At 41.6% G+C, this 16012-nt stretch overlaps 1 protein-coding gene across 9 annotated transcripts in view; it reads right to left on the bottom strand.

Moving 5' to 3' along the window:
- Positions 1–16012, bottom strand: part of KANK3 (KN motif and ankyrin repeat domains 3) — a 62093-nt gene that overhangs the window by 31126 nt on the left and 14955 nt on the right. For 6 of the 9 annotated variants that reach the window (XM_075611685.1, XM_075611690.1, XM_075611691.1 and 3 more), the window contains exons 2-3: positions 1244–1377; positions 682–745 (exon numbers count right to left, since the gene is read on the bottom strand). The gene's annotated coding sequence lies outside the window, so the exon portion shown is untranslated. Of the gene's footprint in view, positions 1–681; positions 746–1243; positions 1378–2018; positions 2096–16012 lie in introns of those variants that run through there. The other 3 variants (XM_075611687.1, XM_075611688.1, XM_075611689.1) reach the window with 3 other exon arrangements.

The raw sequence follows: 16012 nt of genomic DNA, 5'->3' as shown, positions 1-16012 counted from the left end.
TTTCAGAACCATTGCACTAAGTGGTTTGTGCTCCTAATCTTGCCACTAAAAAATGATGGGAGAAGTAGGTTCGTAGCTGATCATTCTTTAGAAAACCAAAGCTCTTCACACTGTCACTAGTACTGAATCTCCGGTTGCTGCTGAGCATTGCTAATGTCAGGGACACAATATTAATACTTCACATTCCACCACACACCTTCCTGCTGATAAGTGCACAAGAACAGCCGCCAGATAACAAATGTAAGTTAATGATTAGCATGTATGTAGCACCCATATAAGCCAAATAGCACAGGGTTACAATGTCAGCAGTATATGAGCCTGTGCAAATCTGCCTGTATGATGGTATGTATATCGTAGACAGTGCATCAGATAATTTGTACAGTGGTTAAAGAGCATCGTGCTGTGCTGCATTTGCGGTCCGCAGCTAGTGATGGCACATGCTACCATTATCCCCTTCACTGCCAGAGGGGCCAATAATGCCTCAAAGGCTGTTTTGCTGTTGCTCTACAGTGTGTTGCAGCCCGGTCTGGCAGTGAAGGGGTTTGTACAAACCATCGCTTTCATTCCATTAAAGCAGGGCTGCACAACTTATAAAGTTAAACGGGCCAAACTGCTCCAAGGAAAGCAGATTCAGACCGCACTTTAATTAAAATGACCATCCTCCCCCCTCACAATTCTTACCGGCGGTGGGGTGCGGCGATCTCCGTCTTCTCCCCTGAAAATTCTACTGTTTCCGCTGCAGGTCCTGAAAAAAAAAAACCAGACGCCGTGAGGTTACAGCGCTATGTAACATGGAGTCGCGTGACGTCACTTAGTGTCCCGTTGCCACGACAAATTTTTTCAGGTCCTGCAGGGGATACAATAACATTTTCAGGGGAGAAGACGAAGATCGCCGCACCCGGCGCCACACGACCCCGCGGGCCGCACAGTGAGTCCGGGCGGGCCGCATGTAGTGCAGGCCTGCATTAGAGTCTAGTTAGGATCTCATAACCCAGAAAAGAATGCAGCAGGGATTTTTTATATCAAATCGCTAGCAACGGTCATTTGGTCCTAAAAGTAAAATTCCCACATTTAAAATAGCATAAACTATATGAAACCGTTTCATTTATTTTTATTTCCAAAATGTTTTACCAGGAAGTAATACTGTACATTGAGAGTTACCTCTCGTTCTCAAGTATGTCCTGGGCACAGAGTCAAGATGACAAAATAAATACAAGCCCTATATTGGAAAACAAAAACGTACCTATTTTGAGATGGTCAGACTATTTTATTCATTCAATATCTCCAGTGCCCCGGCGTCAAATTATCATTTTTTTCCTTTCTTGCTTAATTAAGGTATGAGTGCTTTTCCCACCAGACTATTTACATCATTAAAACCTAGAAAAGCAGAAATGAGAGAGGGAGAGATTGATTATTGGGAGTCAGTGACCCTTAGCAAAGCACAGGAAGAGGTTCATCAGTTTAGGTATCTGCAGAATTTCACTTAAGGGCAAATTCCTGGTCATTTTTCCTGTTTGGGTGTCCAAGATAGGACATGTACATCACTGCGGAAAACTCCAGCCCTGATCCGCATCATAAATCCTACAACACTATTATATAAAGCAATACCAGTGCCCATCCTTTAAAATCCTCTTCTCTTCTTTCATGTAATGCTGCTTAAAAGTGTTGCCCACTTTAAATGGGCAATCCCACACAGGGTTAAACTCGACATTCATTAGGTCACTTTGCTCCTACATAGGACTGATCTTTAACCTTTTAAACATGACCCTCATTAGATCGCTTTGATCCCACATGGGACCGACTCTTTTTTGTACCATTATTTGCTTCATTAAATTTGCAAAGCCAGTAAACTTCTTGTCATGAAATAACCACTAAATGTGGTAGTAAAGGGATTATATGGCTAAGCATTTACAATGCATGTAGGTGAAACTGCACAGTTATACATTTATTTAGCTCTATGTATAACATAGCAGCATAACTCCATCCATCCTCACAGTTACATGTCAAACAGGACCAACCTTATCACATTACACAGCATTCTTATCTGCTTATGATTTAACGCCGATTTCGACACATACCTGGATAGAATCTCTTTCTAAAGCAGCCAGACACAAAATAAGTTATGGTGAGTACAAAAGTGGCAAAACCCCTCCACAGTTCATTGTACAGAAAATACAAATACCCCTTGTGAGCACATTCACCTGTCTCAGACAGGTCTGCAACCCTGCCTTTCCAATCCTTCCGCTGAAGCCAGGGATTCTGGGTAATTACATGCACATGAGCACTCAGTGTGTCACCCTTTGCTTCTCGTCCATTTTAATTTGGGCCCCTATAAGCTTATGCCGGCCGTATTACACAGCTTTTTCAGCTCAGAATGGGTTAAAGAAATGCATGGCCAGTAAACCTACTCGCAGACAGCTGTTTCGACCATTTGGGTCTCATCAGTGTGAGGTCTGTTACTAAAGCAGTTATTTCTTGTTTAAACTGAGGTTCGACTAAATCAGTTCAAAACGGTTTTCCTTTTCAAATGATATATATATATATATATATATATATATATATAGTATATATATATACACATATATATATACACATATACATATACATACATATACACACACACACACACACACACACACACACACACACACACACACACACACACACACACACACACACACACACACACACACACACACACACACACACACACATATATATCTTAATGAAACAGTAATAGTAGATGTAGAACACCTGCTATAAGTCACAACAACTTTCTGCGCTGGGAGATACCTGCGCCCCTGTCAAGTGAATTGGGATCCCAGTTTTAGGTTTTAACTGGGAAACACCAACAACTGATCATCTTGCACTTCCAGTTTAAACCGCTAAAAAACTGAAATCGCGCATCATTTCCTATTGGGTTGGATGTCTTGTAGCAGCAGTGTCACACGTAGGAGACAAAGGCAACCCCCAAAGGTAGTAAATAAAACAAAACTCAGATTGAAAACAAATAAACGGATTTCACACAAAAAGAATACCTACTTGCATTGCATTACTTAGTAAACATGGGCCTAAATCTTTTTTAACTATGCCATTTCTCGGTACAAATACATACGTATTAGTTTAAAAGGCAGATGACACCCTGGAAAACACTTTCTCATTTATTCTGGGGTTTTAGTAACACTTTTTTTTGTAAAGTATATTGAAGTTCTGAACACGTTGCCACTTTGATGTCACTTATTACAGGAAGTGCCATATATATATGATGGTCAATGTAATTTCCCAGAGCTTTCAGCTCTCCCCATATAACAGGAAGATACAATGTAACTAAAAATCCAGCAGCAGAAATACATCTAACACTGGGGACACATCACTGCTAAAGAAGCTCAGTCTGAAATGAACATTTAATATTAAAATCCCGCTCCTTTCATACACCCCCCTCCTGCTGTCACCATACTGTCCCTGTCACAGACAGAGCCATGAATGGCATCACAGGAGGCGACAGTGGGACAGCAGAGAGATGCAGAACACTGAACATGGCAGCACACAGAGGGAAACCATGAAGGTCATTACTTGGGATGCATTATTTTATTGGTATTTAGTCCTTTCTTGATATATTAAACACATTCAGATTAAAGGTTTCCTTAAATGTGTGGTATCTTACTTTGTAAGCAATTATTTGCTCATTAAAGCTGCAGTTCCTGCTGATAAATGTGCTTTTCTAACAATGTTTTAGAGACTGCCTATTTATCTTCCACACTGTTCCCTACAAAAACATCATCCCAATGTATTCCTTGCCCAAGTATTGATACTTGCCTAATAACATAGGTAGCTTCATGCCTCTTTTCAATAACCCAACTAAGAAGAGTGCTTTCATGAAATAGAATGAGTGGCCAACAGAGTCTCTCCCCGAGATTGAGAGACTTTGAATTTTGATATAATTATATATACTCTATACACTCAGTATAATGATTACAGCCCCAATTTCAAAGTGTTCAACAATTGTGTGCTCTGTTGGAGACTCTGCACATCAGATAAATTAATTATAATTTTTTCATGAGTACACCCTCCCAATTTTAATTGTATTTATCTAGTTTGATGTTTTAAATGCGATATAATTAAAGATACCTTTAATTTATTTATTATTTCTATCCATTCAGTCTTCATCTCTATATGGCCATAATTTTAATGCATTAAATCTCCAAAAATATTAACATCTTTTAATATTTCTGTAGTATTGGATACATTAAAATTATATTTTATTATTAAGATTTGGGCAATTTCTGTGGCTTTCTTGAGTTTGGATTTTTTTCTGAGCTGGTTAGGTGTTCCTGGCTCCTCAAATTAGATTAGTGCCACACACACACACGCACGCACGCACGCACGCACGCACACGCACACATGCTCCATCGTGCAAAATCTTAACAAAATATTTAATAACAAATGTGAGAGATGCACTCACAAGAATAGAAAGTAGTTGTAGCTTTAAAAAGCAATTCACTTGGGATTACTAGCCGATGTGTCTCTGAAGGAGAATCCGTGGAGATCCTGTGTGGAAAGGCTCCAGGAAGAAATCCAGTAACTGTCCGTGTACTCCGGTCTCTTTGCACGCTATAAATCACAAGTGCTGTATTCATGATCTGGCGTGCCACATGTGACCCGACAAATTTCGTCTCTGAGACGTGACTTTTTCAAGGGGAGCATCTCAAGGCTCTGACAAGCCCACATATATAATCAGGACGCTGCTAGGTAACTAATGGGTAAACAATTGATGTGTTTCCCGGCAGGTGCCTAATGTGGGGATATCAGATGCCTGTACACATACATGTAAATATAATAACACCGTTACTATAAAATCAGCAAATAAAAATACCACCTGTCATGTTAATTAACGCCTTTAACTTGATCAGTTGTGGTAACAAAAACAACCAAGGGGTTAATTTTCAGTTTAAAAATACCTATTTTTCTATGTCTCTTGTGAGGTCATCTGGATTAACAGGGTCTGTGTAATTATGGGCAAATAAACCAATAAAAAAAACAATATGTTCATATTAAGTAGTGACTGGTGAAAGTATGCAGATGTACCAGATCTCAAGGTTGTGGCGGTAGGGGGTAGCCAGGCTATACAATAAGGGTTAAGCCCATCTGGTAACCCCTGAAATCCGTGGGTCCCTGGCAGCTACATAGCACCATAAGCCAGGGGCCATGTAATGTAACATGCAAAAGTTAAAGTGTCCCCTGCTTTTCCACTTTTCATGTTCTCTTTGCCCCCGATTCATGAAACTTTGAGTGTAAGTTTTAGGTGGGATATTTGGGAAGAAATGCAATTATTTTGTTTGCAGACATGGAAAATACAAAAATAAAAAATAAAAAAATACTAAAAATGTGTACATAAAATAAATAAACTTACAACTGGCTGATGGTGTATAAAAAGGTGACTGGGATGTCCGGAAGCACAGCTGCAGGAGTAGGTGTTTATCAGTTCCGGACCTGTAGCTCCGTCTGCTGGAAATTCATTCCCCACACCAGTCAGCCTCTCCACCAATGAGGATTCACGCAGCAGACCCTCATGACCTCTACGCCTTTCACACTACGTGCTTCGTCAGGAGGTCCTTAGCACACTGGTCTTGTGCAGAGGGGAGCCCCATCGGGCGACGCAGATGTACACTGAAGGTGTTCAGTGTTATACCAAATAACACAGGGATTCTCGTATTTCAATCTCACAACATGTTAAGAAAGTCTAATAGGTGGTAGCGTTTTTAGGCTTTGTTTTTATACTTTATTTTATGAAACTGTACGCTTTATATTTTTATGTCGTTGTAACATTCCTTGTCTGTAAACAAGCACTCAACCACTTTTCATATATTAAATCAAAAATGTAAATCAGTACCGTCTTTGGGCTCTAACTGAACCAAGTATCTTTTTGAAGCGATTGACCTCATTTTCGGACACATTTTGGGTTTTGTGCTAATTACATATTTTTCTAGTAAACAGGAGACCATGAACTCCTGAGGGTAAGACCTTAAATTATTCATTGTGGTGGCAGTGTATTGAGGTGATGGTGAATCTTTATGATAAGTGCACAGTCTTTTATAGTTGATCTATCGTCTTGTTTCGAGTGCATGGACTTGCTTCTTCCCAATCATAACTCGCCGCTTCATCTTCTTTAAGCTTTTCATGCACGGCTCTGCAAATTCAATTCTTGTTCTTGCTTTTTGGGATTGCTGTATTTTGTTTGGCTCCTCAGTAATTGCTTTGTCTCTGTCTCAGTTTCTTACCAATTCCTCTAGTTTTTTCTGTACTTTTCAACTACAGTGTTCAAAAGTAGGGATGGGCAAAATGTGTAAAAATCAGTTTCCCCGTGGATCATTTTGACAAAATCTGTCCCGCACACTAAAGGAGGGGGAGGTCTAATTTTATTAGCGACCAGTTCTATATATATCCCTTAAAACAAATTAGGGAGACATGCCTGTGCTGAAAAAGGAGCACACCTGTGGTACCGTCCCATCCCATACTTCCTAAAAGTATTTCCATACCAACTTTATAGAGTTGATACAGGTAATAAGCCTAAGGCACCAACCTAATGTTTGGAATAGTGTCAGACCCAACAGGTAAAACCCACAGCCACTGCTTTTCTAAGCCACAGCTCTAGCAGTGTGAACTAAATCAGCTGATGGGTAATATTACTGTCACAGCTGTACTTCACGTGGTCTTTTATTGTGTGTGTGTCAGAAAACGTGTTTTATTTCATCTCTATTAGAATATGAAGAGAGAGAAAATGCAATCCTTTAGATGAGGTGTACGTCTAAATACGCCAAGTGGGTAAAATACCCCTTAGAGATGTATAATGACCTGGACAAAGTAACTTTGAATACATATACAATTAAGAAGAATGAGAAAGAACCTCCAAAGCGCTGCAAAATAGAGAATACATTAACGTAATACAATGTATCTGTGATGTATTAACCTAACAGGGTTAAAAAGTTAGACATTTATTAAGAGACAGAATAAAGTAAATAAACGAAAACAAATATAAAAAGTACAAGATCAGAGCGTGATCAAACCATAATGTGTAGTGCTCTTAGTACTTAGTGGTAATTTAAGCAAATTGTTAAGCAACAAAGCCTGTATATTTATATTTGCAGCGGAGTATAATAAAGGTTATAGAAATGAGGTGCACTTATATGACCCCTTGTTTGTAACTGCCTTGGGTGCACGCCATGTGCCAAACGGCGCAATCTATGAAGCAATGTATCCTCCTTCCAATCAGGAAAAAAGGCAGCACTCCAGAGGACTAGCATTGGATTTATTAGTCCTCACTTTAGTTTCACTTTAATAAATCCAATATTAGTCCTCTTGAGTGCTGCCTTTTTTCCTACTTGGAAGGAGACTACATTGCTTCATTTATTTATATTTGCAGACCAGAAAACTCCCGATTTAGCACTTGTTTGATAATACAGATTGAAAAATCAAAATGCATTAAAATCACACATCGGCTTCTTCAGAGGTGCTTTGAAAGAGCCCCTATCAATTTAAATTGATAGGTACAAAGAAGGGATTTAATGCCCCCTGTATAATCTATGTAAAACGAGATTGCACAGATCTAGTCTAATAAGATGAAAATGTATAACGTCCAGATAGTACCCAGAATATTTGTCAACAAATAATAATAGTGCTTACTTGTTGTCAAACCGAAGTTGTAACTGTGTAATCCCTAGAACATCAGAGGTGTCACCCATTTTCATCTAACCTAGTAGAGCAATGTTGCCCATGTTCTGTTCATCTTTTATTTAAAGGTCACCTGGCCTCAGTAACTCATAGCACTAAGTACATACAGGTAAACCCCGTTATAACGCGCCTCGCTATACCGCGATTCGGTTATAACGCACACACACTGCTCATTGCTCACACTGCACACACTGCACACACACTGCTCATTGCTCACACTGACACACACTGCACACTGCACACACACTGCTCACACTGACACACACTGCACACTGCACACACACTGCTCACACTGACACACACTGCTCATTGCTCACACTGCACACACTGACACACTGCTCACACTGACACACTGCTCACACTGACACACACTGCACACACACTGCACAGACACTGCTCATTGCTCACACTGCTCATTGCTCACACTGACACACACTGCACACTGCTCACACTGCACACACACTGCTCACACTGACCACACACACACACAGCAAGGTAACCCAACCTCTGTGGTGCCTCTTCAACATTAACCCCCTCACAGCCAGGGGAAAGGGTGTCCGAGCGTCCGGTGTGTCCCCCTCCCCTCTAGGTTGGTGTTACGGCCCGGGGCGGGGGGTGGGACGTCATTGTGCTGTGGGGGGGGGTGGCGGGGCCCTGCGCTGCGGCTGAGTGGCAGGACGACCCTGCGCTACGGCGGGCCCTGTACTGCTGCGCGAGGGCCCTGTGCTGCGGCGGGGGGGGGGGGGGGGGGGTGGTTAGCGGTCTTCCGGAGACTGTGCTTACCTGTCTCCAAAGCAGCACATCCCGACAGCGATCACTTTAGGAAACTTATGCAGGCACCCCTCACGTTCGGCGTGCGGCTCGTGAGGTGTGGATGTTGCCTGCCAGTTCCCTCTGCTCCTCCTGAAGCGGGGACCGGAAGGGCATCCCCCCTCCCATCCCGCGGCCTGTCACGCGGTGACAGGGGGAAGCGGGGACCGGAGGGACATCCCCGCTCCCATCTCCTGTCCCATCTCCTGTCCCGCGGTGACAGGGGGAAGCGGGGACCAGAGGGACATCCCCGCTCCCATCTCCTGTCCCGCGGGATGAATATGCGCTAAAGCGGCGGCCATTTTTTTTCCGCGACCCCGTTAGTAATGCGGTGGTCTCGGGGTGGACCCCGAGGACCGCGTTATAACGGGGTTTACCTGTATTACTTTATGCTTGAAGTACTTTTGCGGCTACAATTAAAAAAAATAGATATCCCTTGGAGGTATGCTGTTAGTAGACAGTGTGCACTGCAACCCATCAGCTGGCTTAGCTCATACTGCTAGAGCTGTGGCCTAGAAAAGCAGTGGTTGTGGGTTCTAGTCCAGATGTGATGTACACCATTCCAGTGATTAGGTTGGTGCCTTAGGCCCAGGCCATAGAGGGGTGGGGAGAGCGGATGCGCACTAACGCTGAGGCTCGCCTGCTTCAGTCAGCGCGATTGCACGTACTTGCAGGCGAGCCAGCGTGCGCGAAGGGAGCCGGGGGGAGGTGGGGCAGTGACGTCGCTGGGCCAATCGCCCGCGACGCACTGACGTCAATGTCACGGCGCCGACGTCACGGCGCCGTGATGTTGACGCTGCTTAAGGCTGATTGGATGTTTTCAGCCAACAGCGCGCTGAAAAACAGCTTGGCGCTCGGCTGAAAACTCCAAAGCCTGAGCACGCCTGCGGACGCTCGCGTGAGCCCCCTCTCAAGGCATCCTAATTGAGGATGCAGGGGCTCAGCGCGGAGCGTCCGCACGCCTCAGCACTGCTTGTCCTATGGACGCAGCCTTAGGCTCATCAACTCTATTTAGTTGGCAGGGGAATCCTTTTTGGAAGTGTGGGATGGGCCTCATTTAAATATACTTTGCATAGCATTAGCAGATCTCCCAGCCAGGTACTTCAGTTGTACTTCTTTTTCAGCACGGGCATGGCTCCCCAATTTATTAGGAGGGCCGTTTGAAGGGATATATATGCAACCGGCGACTGTTAATAACATTAGAAAGGTCTCTCCTTCATACAAAAGTTCTTCATAATTGTTTGTTAAAGTGTCCCCATGTTTTTCGAGCAATCTGAAGCATTTTTTCAGTTCAAGTTCAAATCCTTTGCTGTTATTTTTGTTTTTGTCTTCTTTTAATCAGTTTTTTTTCCATCGGCGCATTCAGATGTAATTTGCAGCGAACCAATTGGTGATCGCTCCTTGCGTCAAAACAACTGTGCAGTCTTCCATCACGTGTTTCTTGTTAGCTAGAATACAGTCAATTTCATTCTTGATTCCATTGGGTCCATTCCATGTCCTTTTTGGACTCTTCTTGAAAATGAATTCATGATATAGAAGTTTTCACTTTCTGTAAATTCTACCAATCTGACGCACATTAAAGCTGCAGTTCAAGCTGCCGTTTAAAAAATAAATAAAAGATATTCGCCTCCCCTCCCCCCCATTTAATATGTGCATCAATACAAATCTACACACTGACAAGTGATTAGCTAAGCTGCAGATAGATCCTTTCTCCTGTAATTGACTGTAATAGATTGCTTGCTCAGGGTTATTTAATTCAGTTCTTGCACAGCATTGTGGGCAATGTAGTCCTGGAATATGACTGACTGGGCAGTTACTAAATACAATTGGTGCACTGCTAGAGAGAGGGCGGCGCTCAAGAGCCAGAGCCTATCAGAAGGGGAAGGGAGCGGTCATTTTGTAACTGTGAGGATGGATGGAGTTATGCTGCTATGTTATACATAGAGCTAAATAAATGTATAACTGTGCAGTTTCACCTACATGCATTGTAAATGCTTAGCCATATAATCCCTTTACTACCACATTTAGTGGTTATTTCATGACAAGAAGTTTACTGGCTTTGCAAATTTAATGAAGCAAATAATGGTACAAAAAAGAGTCGGTCCCATGTGGGATCATGAGATAATATCTTGATTGAAGAAGATGATAGGCTGGGTGCCTGGTATATAAAGTGAGTATAAGAGGTATATAGGTGGGCGTATAGCTAAGACCTATACATAATGTCCTGGTGAGTGTAGTGAATGGAGATGTCTGAGCCCCACCATATCACTCCCAATTGGACCCAGGTCTGAAAAAACGCCTATGAACACCAATGCATAACCTCAATGTACAATGATAAAGTACAATGACTCACGTGAACCAGCCCGTTATGTCTTCCAGTGAGCGTGCTTCGTAGCGCCATACCGGCGTGAAACGCGTAAGAGAAGGAGGTTTTTGCACCCGTTTCCTGTCTGCACCATGATGTGTGAATAAAGTATATTTTTTATTATACCGCTGTTGTCCTGTGGAATCCTATGACTTTGCTGTGCTCTGCATCTCTGCATCTTGTGGCTACCTGATTTTATTATCTAAGCTTCCAGTCGATCTGTTCTACCGTGATCGATCAGCAAAGATCCTGCTTCCCAGGGCATGACATATGGCTGCATATTTTAGGAGAGGGAGTGCGGTGGCTTCCTAAATGGCTGCTATAGTAACCCAGGGAAGCATAAAAACCATTAAAAAATATATTTAAAAAAGGGCATAAAGAGAGTGGGGGGGGGGGGGAGGGGAGGGATGCAGTAAGTTATCCAATACTACACAACTGATTTATTTATTTATATTAAAAAACAAAAAAAAAAAAAAAACACACATGATTTGGAATGAAATGCTGATTTAACAAAGGATATTGTGAAGATTATTGTGGGAGATCTGAATGTAAAGATTGATGCCCAGCAGTAAGATGAACCCTCAGCTGGCAAGTATAGTTACAGCAACAGGAATGAATGTGAAGACAGATTGGTAGAATTTGCAGAATGTGAAAACTTCTGCATTATGAATTGATTCAAGGAGAATTCAAATAGAAAATGGACACTAGTAGACACAATGGAATAAATAATGAAATGGACTATATTCTACCAGGGTTTCATGCACCCAAGGCGAAACTTTAAATTTGCACCCTGTTGTATTCTGTCTTACCTGTGCCGACCGCCTCCATTCTGCTTTCCGGCTTCTCCTTCAAAATCAAGCGTCAAATGACATCGTGGACGTCACAAGGCGTCATGTTGCCATGGCAACTGTGACACAGCGCAGTCATGATGTCACGTTACCATGGTAACGAGGCACCGTGCAACGTCACACTAGTGACGTCCGCAGCGTCATTTGACGCTGGATTCTGAAGAAGCAGGGCGGCAGGCACAGGCAAGTGCCTAAGGGCACCGCTGGGCGTAGCTATCGGGGCTGCAATTATTAATGCGCCCCTATGACCTTTGCACCCTAGGCGACCACCTAGGTTTGCCTAATGGACGGGCTGGCCCTGTATCCTACAGTAGCTAATAAACACGATTTAAGAATTTAAGACTGCAGTCAATATCTATTTTGACGCAAGGAGTGATAACTGATTAGTTCTCTGCAAATTACATCTAAATGTGAAAATGGAAAGACGACAACCGATTAAAAAGAATGAAAAAACAAATCAACATCAAGAATAATAGCAGAGAATTTCAACTAGAGCTAAACAATCGCTTTAGCTTGCTCAGCAAATAAAAATACCACTTATGATCACATTCACGTTTCAGACAGGTCCGCAAACCTGCCATTGCACATCTCTTAGCATACAATGCTTTCATCAAAATGCATGGGGAAACTAAAACAATTCCATAAAAAAAAAAACAATTGAGAAAATATTAAATGAGACCAAGCAGTTACTGAGGAATCAACAAGACATAAAAATCACAAGACGCAAGAACTGAATATGCAGAGCTGTGCCAGACATCTCCAAGCGTATAAATTTATATGGTAATAGATTAAGCGCAAAAAATCTTACTCATATAAAGTTCCCACAAATGAATAAATGTATTATAATACTTTACATCCCATTGATAGAACAGCGCTCCAAAGATTCAGACTTTCCAAGAGTCTGTAGAAGAATACCCAAAGCAGATTTCCAGGCGCTAAAACTCAGGGGCACTATAAATGTAGATTAAAGCCTTTTTCCCCCCAGAAGGATTACATCACCTGATCCTCCACTGTGAGCTTTAACCTTTTTTATTGTAATAACCCATTGTACACTGTGGTTGTTCTCTTTTCAAGCGTTATTAAAAGACATTTCCTATACGGTGGATCAGGCGATGTCATCCATCGGGGAAAAAAGGCTCTAATCTACATTTATCGTGACCCTGAGATTTCCGCACCTAGAAATCTGCTTTATATACTTGAATATGTTACTGTGATATGGTCAAGACCATCAAAGATATTAAAAGCTTAAAGACATAACAGTGACTAATGATTGGGGGAAGCAAATCCTTGCACTCATGACAATGGATCAACAATAACAGACCCTGCACTTATCATAGAAAGTTGAGAACTTGCACATGAAATTGTAGGACAACACCCATAACACAGGGCATAATCCATCAGAGGAAGAGCAAGAAAAAAACACCAATGATGTACCACAATCCTCCCAGAAGTGATAAGGGCAATAAAATCCATGAAGAATGGGATGGCACCCGGGGAAGATGGAAGTTCAACTGAACTCTTGAAAGAAGCTGTGGAAGAAGTAGAGACATCCTTGCAAACCTTTTTGCATGCTGCTTGAAGAACAGGGACATTACAAAACAATGGAGCAATGGCATAGTTGGCTTCATCCACAAGAAAAGAAACAAAGAAGACCTCCAAGAACTACTGTCTAGAACCAATCACAAGATTTTTTTTTATGAAGATACGCACCAATTGGCTAAAACAGTCCCTGGACTTTGCTCAGCATAGAGAATATGCAGGATCTTGCACGATTGACCACCTCCAAATTGTACAAGAAATGATTTCCCTAAGTAATTAATATGATCTACCACACATTTTAGGATTCAGATATTATGAAAAAACATTTAATTTCATCTACACTTCACCGGTTTTAAAGGCATTAAGAAGACAAAGCGTTGTATAAGTGTACATTGATATTATGAGGAACATTTTTTACAAGAATGTCATCATTAGATTACATGATGCAACAAAGATAAAGATCAATAGTGAAAAATTAACAAGCACAAATAACACCACTTAAAACCAATAACATTTGAATAACATACTGTCTTTAGAGAGTGCAGCTCTCGACACAGGATTCAGACCAAATCCAACCAGCAATCGAAGAAGAAACAGGTGCGCAAATCACATCAGGACATGGAAAAAAAGTAGAGACACAAAATAGTGCAATATTGTCAACCCCAACAAGTGAAGTCAATGTTGAAAGCTCTATAAAATTTGCACTCACGTGTACAACGTGATAGTAAGGCGTTGTGGTTATTAGAAGTTACCAACTTATGTTTCCAGATGGGTACTCCAGATCCATAGAAAAGGAAGGGAAATCCATATATAAAAAAGGAAAAAGCAAAACAGTATAGTACTGCTTTTAATATTAAAAACACAAAGTATTCCACTTACATAAGTGTCTTTGTTGTGAGCATTCAGACCACCCTGGGTCATATGGACAGACAGTTGGATTCACAGCAACAGCATCTGCTCCGCGGTCGTCACAGCATGCACTGGGCTGAATGAAGTCGTCTTCCACTCTGGATGTCACCAACAAAGTGCCACTTTGTAGTCAATGATTCACCCAACGCGAGTTTCCACTTTAAAAGTCTTCCTCAGGGGTTAAGCCCAGTGTATGCTGTGACGGCTGCGGAGCAGATGCTGTTGCTGTGAATCCAACTGTCTGTCCATATGACCCAGGGTGGTCTGAATGCTCACAACAAAGGCAATTCTGTAAGTGGAATACTTTGTGTTTTTAATATTAAAAGCAGTACTATACTATTTTGCTTTTTCCTTTTTTATATATGGATTTTCCTTCCTTTTCTATGGATCTGGAGTACCCATGTGGAAACATAAGTTGGTAACTTCTAATAACCACAACGCCTTACTATCACGTTGTACACGTGAGTGCAAATTTTATAGAGCTTTCAACATTGACTTCACTTGTTGGGGTTGACAATATTGCACTATTTTGTGTCTCTGCTTTTTTTCCATGTCCTGATGTGATTTGCGCACCTGTTTCTTCTTCGAAAGATAAAGATCAGCAAGGGGGTCCGACAGGGAGACACCACGTCACAAACTTTTTCACAGCAAAGCTTGAAGAATTGTTCAGTACTTGAAATTGGGAGGAAGAGGGATTAAAAAAAAAAAAATGAACTGTGAATACTTGAGTCACCTACTGTACAATTTGCAGATGACATTGTCATTTGCGTAAGTCCACAAGACCTTCAACAACATATCAGAGAACTTGCAGAAGTAAGAAAGTGGATCTCCATACAAATCTCAGCAAGACCAAAATCAAAATAACTGGAATAGACCTAGAAGATGAAGACTAGGTCTACCTTGGCCAGCAAGGATCAATAGATCATTTGAAATGAAAATAAATAGGAGAATGAAATGGAGATGGAACGCATTTAGAAGAAACAAGACTATCATGCAAGGGAATCTTCCACTGTGCCGCAAAAGTAAAGTGTTTGATTAGTGTATCCTACCTGTGCTCATGTATGGATGTGAAACTTGGACCCTAAATGCGAAGACAATTCAGAAGCTTCAGACAACTCAAAGAAATAGAGAGAGATGTATTGCTTATTATTAGTTAGAGACAGGAAAAAGAATAAATGGGTAAGAAACCAAACAAAAGTCTGCATCATTATCACAAGGGTGAAGAAATTAAAATGGCAGTGGACCGGACATCGTTGAACAGGGATTCTACTCGATTGGATTCCAAGGGATATCAAAAGACCAAGACGACAACCTAAAGATGGGAGGATGAAATCAGAAAATATGTTGGACCAACATAGAGAAGAAAGGCTTGCAACCACAGTACCTGGAGTATCATTGGGGAGTCCTTCATCTACCAGTGGATCAACAAGGGCTGAAGATGATCTGTGTGTGTGTGTGGTGTGTGGTGTGTATGTTTTATTGCCTGTTTATAAAAGAAAGCCTCAGGCATCTTAAAATACAACACACCTGCCTTTGTACTCTTGTTCTGTATACTTATTACATACACCTTGGCTGATGGCCCAGTGTTTCCAGAGCCCAAAAGCTAACCCTGAAGGCGCCAAATTCATCCTTAGAAAGATTCCGTTTATGCAAACAGATTACAGGGCAGTGCGACTCACTGACACATACAAGACGTGAATGCATTTAGCCCTGTGACATTTTCAGCTTCTTAAAATATGCTTCTGTTCTGGTATTTATTGATAGTTACATTTTTATTAAATACAACTGCACTTTTAAAATCGTATTTCAATGT

This window comes from Ascaphus truei, chromosome 8, assembly GCF_040206685.1.
Source record: "Ascaphus truei isolate aAscTru1 chromosome 8, aAscTru1.hap1, whole genome shotgun sequence".
NCBI lineage: Eukaryota > Metazoa > Chordata > Amphibia > Anura > Ascaphidae > Ascaphus > Ascaphus truei.
The sequence above is the reverse complement of the archived record's forward strand: the minus strand, read 5'-3'. Positions and strand labels throughout refer to the sequence as shown.